This window comes from Poromitra crassiceps (genome assembly GCF_964638095.1).
Source record: "Poromitra crassiceps genome assembly, chromosome: 25".
In the NCBI taxonomy this organism is placed as follows: domain Eukaryota; kingdom Metazoa; phylum Chordata; class Actinopteri; order Beryciformes; family Melamphaidae; genus Poromitra; species Poromitra crassiceps.
Genome location: NC_139649.1, coordinates 3,995,259 through 4,001,608, shown reverse-complemented (window position 1 = coordinate 4,001,608; position 6,350 = coordinate 3,995,259).

Here is a 6,350-nt window from a genome sequence, read left to right as displayed (position 1 = left end):
ACACACACCGTTTAAAAACTTCACTTCCCAGCATTCCAAGGAACCACGACCGTTGTTGTTGTTTTTTCTGCCCATGGTGGAAATGACAATGATCAGCACCTTACTACAACCCTTGGTGTGCATTAACGTTTCCTTTATATAGGAAATGACAACGCAGCCAACACCAGAGGGAGACAGAGGGAGACGGGGGTGGGGGTAGTGTAATTGGTTGTGTTTCATTTGGACTCTGGAGACGATGTGCCACGGGTGCACTTTTTTTTTTTTTTGCTGTGTCCCTTCTGCGGTCCTCCACATGTGGAGCAGGACCAAACGGTGAGTTTGGTCATAAGCGCCCCAAAAAGTGTGACCACCATGTTGCATCGTCTCCAGAGTCTCCATCCTACAAATGATCATGACAGACTAAAACAATAAAATGTATCTCCCCCCCCCCCTAAAAACAACGGCAAAGTATTTGTGTGGTAGTTAACAGTCTCTTCTCAGTTGTGTGTGTGTGTGTGCACAGCACCCCCCCCCCCCAACTCCCCAATTCTGTACATTCTGTACAGTTTCCACAGTCCACAGTCCACTGACATGACATGGCTTCTCGCTGTAATCTGACTCTGATTGGTTGCGTTTAGGCATGAGGAGAGATGATTGGTTAAGGGAAGTAGAGGAATAACAGGGTCAGCTAATCACAGGCAGAGTAGGGCGGGTCTTGAGAAGCAATGGGATGCTGTCCATAATAACGCTCCTCAGAGCCGTCTTGAATCACTGAGGGTGAGTTGTGTGGGAAAATACTGTTGCATTCTTTCATTGTTTTCCTGGGAAATTGAAACGTTTGTTGTAAACTTTATAATGTTTACTGTTATGTTACCCAGCTGTTTATGTTGCAACCTTTATACATAATGTTTACTGTTACTGTTATGTTACCCAGCTGTTTATGTTGTAACCTTTATACATAATGTTTACTGTTACTGTTATGTTACCCAGCTGTTTATTTTGTAACCTTTATACATAGACTGTTAATACTGTTACGTTACCCAGCTGTTTTGTGTTGCAACCTTTTGTTTACTGTTAATACTGTTATGTTACCCAGCTGTTTTGTGTTGTTTTGTCATAGCTAAAGTAAGATTCGTTGACGTTTTCATTTTCTAGGCGTCACTCTTTAGGCACCATTAACCCAGCAAACATTTAATCCATCTGTGTTGATGATGTTATCGCATCCAATCAATGTCGGTTCAAGATGTGACTTTAATATGACCATTTGCCGACATGAAAAGATCATCTTTGCAGGGGGGAAAATGTATATTTTGTTAGTTGTAGCTTGAAAGAGGCAATATTGATTATTAGTGTGAAGGCATTTCTGCAGCTCTTTGCAACAGGGGCCAGTCACGCTTTACAATCAAACGTTCCGTGGTTGGAACCCAGCTGTGATTTTGAGTGATTTCTGACCCCGGTCGCGGCACCACATCAGAAAAACATTCAAATCATCAGACCACCATCAGACCTCCAAGCCAAACGTTGATTGGACCTCTGAGCTCTGATAGATGTCCAAATGTTTTCTGGGTGGCTACAGCAGGCTGTTAAGTTAAGTTAAGTTAAGTTATCCTTTATTTATCCCCTTGGGGAAATTCATCCTCTGCATTTGACCCATCCTCTACTAGGAACCTTCCTAGAACTAGGAGCAGTGGGCAGCCACTGTGCAGCGCCCGGGGACCAACTCCAGTTCTTTTTGCCAGTACCTTGGTCAGGGGCACTGACAAGAGTATTAACCCTAACATACATGTCTTTCTTTGATGGTGGGAGGAAACCGGAGCACCCGGAGAAAACCCACACGGACACGGGGAGAACATGCAAACTCCATACAGAAAGGACCTGGGACGGACCGGGGTTCGAACCCGGGACCTTCTTGCTGTGAGGCAACAGTGTTAACCACTGAGCCACCGTGCCGTCCTTGCCCTGTGCTGTGCCGGGGTGTCCATTCTGATATACAGCCTCATGTGTGTTATACTACTGATTGTTGTAATGATACAAATCTGGTTTGAAATTGGTGGAGTGCTCCTTTCATATTTCTTCCGTAGGTTTTAGCCTTCAGAGAACTGCTTGGATCCTACAATCACTGCTTGCAGCTACATTCTACTTAGTATTATGATTGTTTTTGGGGGTGTTCCCAGTCTTACTGTCTGTCTCTGTTTGATGATGTCAGAGCTGATTGGCGGGAAGAGAGACATCTGGCAGAGGAGGAGAGGAACGCTGTCAAGATGAATTCTTCAGAAGAGGTGAGAAAAAATGTCACTGTTGTATCACTGATGTTGCAACACACAGACCAGACATACACAAACACACACACACAGAAAGACACACACACAGAAAGACACACACACAGAAAGACACACACACACACACACACACACACACACACACACACAGTCTCTCTGTCCTGATTCTTTCTTTATATCTTTTTATGGGAACAGAGAGACACCAGTGGACCCAGACGTCATCGCTGTGATCAGTGTGACAAAACATTCACAAGACTTCACCTGTTAAAGCGACATCAGATAGTTCACTCAGGAGAGAAGCCTTACTCCTGTCAGGACTGTGGGAGCTGTTTCACTCGGTCAAGTTACCTGAAATCACATCAACGCATTCACACTGGAGAGAAGCCCTACAGCTGTGACCAATGTGGGAGCAGGTTCAGTCAGTTAGGTACCCTAAGAAAACACCAACGCATTCACACTGGAGTTAAACCCTACAGCTGTGACCAATGTGGGAGCAGGTTCAATCAGTTAGGTACCCTAAAAGGACACCAACGCATCCACACTGGAGTTAAACCTTACAGCTGTGACCAATGTGGGAGCAGGTTTAGTCTGTTAGGTAACCTAACAACACATAAACACATTCACACTGGAGAGAAGCCCTACAGCTGTGACCAATGTGGGAGCAGGTTCAGTCGGTTAGCTCACCTAACAACACATAAACACATTCACACTGGAGCTAAACCCTACAGCTGTGACCAATGTGGGAGCAGGTTCAATCAGTTAGGTAGCCTAACAACACATAAACACATTCACACTGGAATTAAACCCTACAGCTGTGACCAATGTGGGAGCAGGTTCAGTCTGTTAGGTAGCCTAAAAAGACACCAACGCATTCACACTGGAGCTAAACCGTACAGCTGTGACCAATGTGGGAGCAGGTTCAGTGAATTAGGTAACCTAAAAGCACACCAACGCATTCACACTGGAGTTAAACCCTACAGCTGTGACCAATGTGGGAGCAGGTTCAATCAGTTAGGTACCCTAAAAGGACACCAACGCATCCACACTGGAGTTAAACCTTACAGCTGTGACCAATGTGGGAGCAGGTTTAGTCTGTTAGGTAACCTAACAACACATAAACACATTCACACTGGAGAGAAGCCCTACAGCTGTGACCAATGTGGGAGCAGGTTCAGTCGGTTAGCTCACCTAACAACACATAAACACATTCACACTGGAGCTAACCCCTACAGCTGTGAGGAATGTGGGAGCAGGTTCAGTCGGTTAGGTAGCCTAACAACACATAAATACATTCACACTGGAGCTAAACCCTAATACTGTGTCCGCTGTAAGAAAATGTTCAGACCCAAACCATTTTCTAATTCACAATGAAAATGTTGAATAAAGTTATGTGCTCCAGCTCAATTGTCAAATCCTGTCGCCTTCTCACTACCCAGGCACTTCTATGTAACTAACTTTTTTTTTTTTTTTTTAATGTTATGTATTTTTTATTTTGCCTTGATTTATACAGGGAAGGCTCTTGAGAGCAAGCTGTCATTTTCAAGAGCGCCCTGTTACAATGAACAACAAGGGTTTACAGACAGACAAGATAAGAGCAATAAGTACAAATGATAATAATGATAACTTAACTTAGCCTAATTAACTATCCTGTGTCCACAAATGCTGGTTAATTGTCTCTTTGGAGGAGCGTGCGTCCTGGTAGCACTAGCACCGGTATGACGGAGGCTCGGTCCTTCGCGCGGCCAACGCGGGTTCAAAGGTCATTTACCCCATGTCATCCTCTCTCTCTCCCCAACTTTCCTGTCTGCCTACTGTCCTATCTAAACAAAGGCAAAAATGCCTCCCCCCCCCAAAAAAAAAAAAATATATATATATATATTTGTGTGTGTGTGTGTGAGAAATCCTTTATTGATTGGTTTGGTAATTAGAGGGTTTAATCTGAACAGATTTGATAACTAAATTGAAGTGAACTGATAGTGAAATCTGGACTATTTGCCCAAATCATATCTTGACACACAAAAAATAACGTTGAAATTCTAAAATGAAGTCACTGCCAATTTATTTACATGAATCCCAAGATGATACTAGTACTAAGATGCTGCATTTGGGAAGCGGAGTACAGCCCCTCTACACTGAAATATGCCAGATAAGAAACATTTTGGGAATGCTTAAAATGGATTTGAGTTACATTACCATGCGTGTGGTGTTCTTCCCTTTTTCTTTGAGGCAATTAAAGAGCCATGGGGAAATACATCAAGAACACCTCAAAGTTAATGCACTTATTTGAAATCCACACAAAAGAAAACACGTTTTGTGCATTTAAAAAAAAAAAAAAAAAAACGCTCACAGCATCATTGTTTCATTGGCTTACAATTGGACCGGCCTATCGGTGATGTCTTCTATCTTTTGAGGCTCAGCCATTGGTGGATGGAAAGAAAGAGGGTGGATGAATAGATGGATGGATGTGTTTAAAAAGTGAATTTAAACAAACAGTATACAATACTGCAGGCAGTAACATCTGAACCAGTAATATGAACCAAGATGAACATGGTTGAAACAAAGTCACTGACAGGGAAGAGTATTTTAAGACAGAAAAATATAACTAATTTCTTCTTTTCCCGCATGCAACAACAGATCACACATTCACACACCTCTCAAAATGAAAGACAAAAAAAACTGGAATGGTTCAATTTATAAAAACACTAACTATGTAAAATATACAGTCACGGAGAGGGGAGAGGAAACTCCGTTTTGTCTGTACTGGCCACAGTAGCTGATGTGTCTAAAAAATACATGGGTCACAACAGTTTAAACCTGCCAAAGTGGCCAGCAGAGGGAGACAAACTAAAGTAGGCACAGCCAAACTGCAAGGATGAGTTCACCCAAATATGAAAATTCAGTGATTATCTACTCACCTGCATGCTGGTAGGAGGTTGGGTGAAGCTTTTTAGTCCACATAACATTCATGGAGTTACAACAAGTGAATGGTGAGCAACGTTCAAAAACAATTGAAGTGAATGGTGACCAACTTGTATATACAGTACGCACGCACGCACACTCTCTCCATACTGCTCGTCTGACATGTCATTAGAAGCCTCGAGATGCCAAGTTGACTTGAATAGACGTCGTTTCCACCCTGTAGCTCCAAGCTTTCACTTTCAGCTCACGGCTCCAGTGAAGATTTCATCTCAAAACAGGGTGTAAATGAAGTATTTTCAAGTCCACTTGGCCAGATGAGCAGTATACACAACTGTTTAGGATACGTTTCAAAAAATGTTTGATTTTTTTATTTACGCAATACAATTCTAATTCTAATTCGTTCCAATAGTTGTAGGCTACTAGTTGTCTGTTTGCCATTATCTCTCCCATACTTCTGCTTTCAGAGCTAGTTATTAATTATTAAGTTATTAAAAACCAATAATAATCAAATCAGGCAATTCTGTAATATGACAACAAGTAGGCTAGATACATTTACATCGTGTTACATTTACAACCGGCCCTTTGAGGGCAACCATAAGGCTGATGTAGCCGGGGATGAAATTGAGTTTGACACCCCTGGTTGAGGAGAATGCTAGAACTTCATTTCCCTGGAAAACTCCAATAAAGTTTTGTGGACTGAAAACCCTCACCCGACCTTCCACCGGCATCAGGTGAGTAGATGACTGCATTTTCATTTTTGGGTGAACTTTAACCTTTAAAGCCTCGTTCACAACAGTGATTCACAATGCAACTCACCTGTTGTAGAACACAGTTGCAGCGGTCCCAACAGACCCGTCTCCTCTCCTCTGGACTCCATCACTATTCTAGGTAGTCAGAGTTGCAGAGCATTGCAGGCAGTTGCAAGTTTCAAATGGTTTGTGAGTCACTGGTGTGAACTGGACTGGGCTTGACTCTCACTTGGCTGGTGGCTGGCACCACTTTGCCCTCCGCCTTACAGTACAATCATGTTGAATCCAACCTCACAGTCCCACTACTGTTGGATCTATCCTACCAACTTGGTCAGTCGCATACAAAACAAACGTATATATATATAAAGCAAACGGCATCAAAACAACCCCCCTCAGATTTAGTGTTGTATGTTACAGCTTAGGG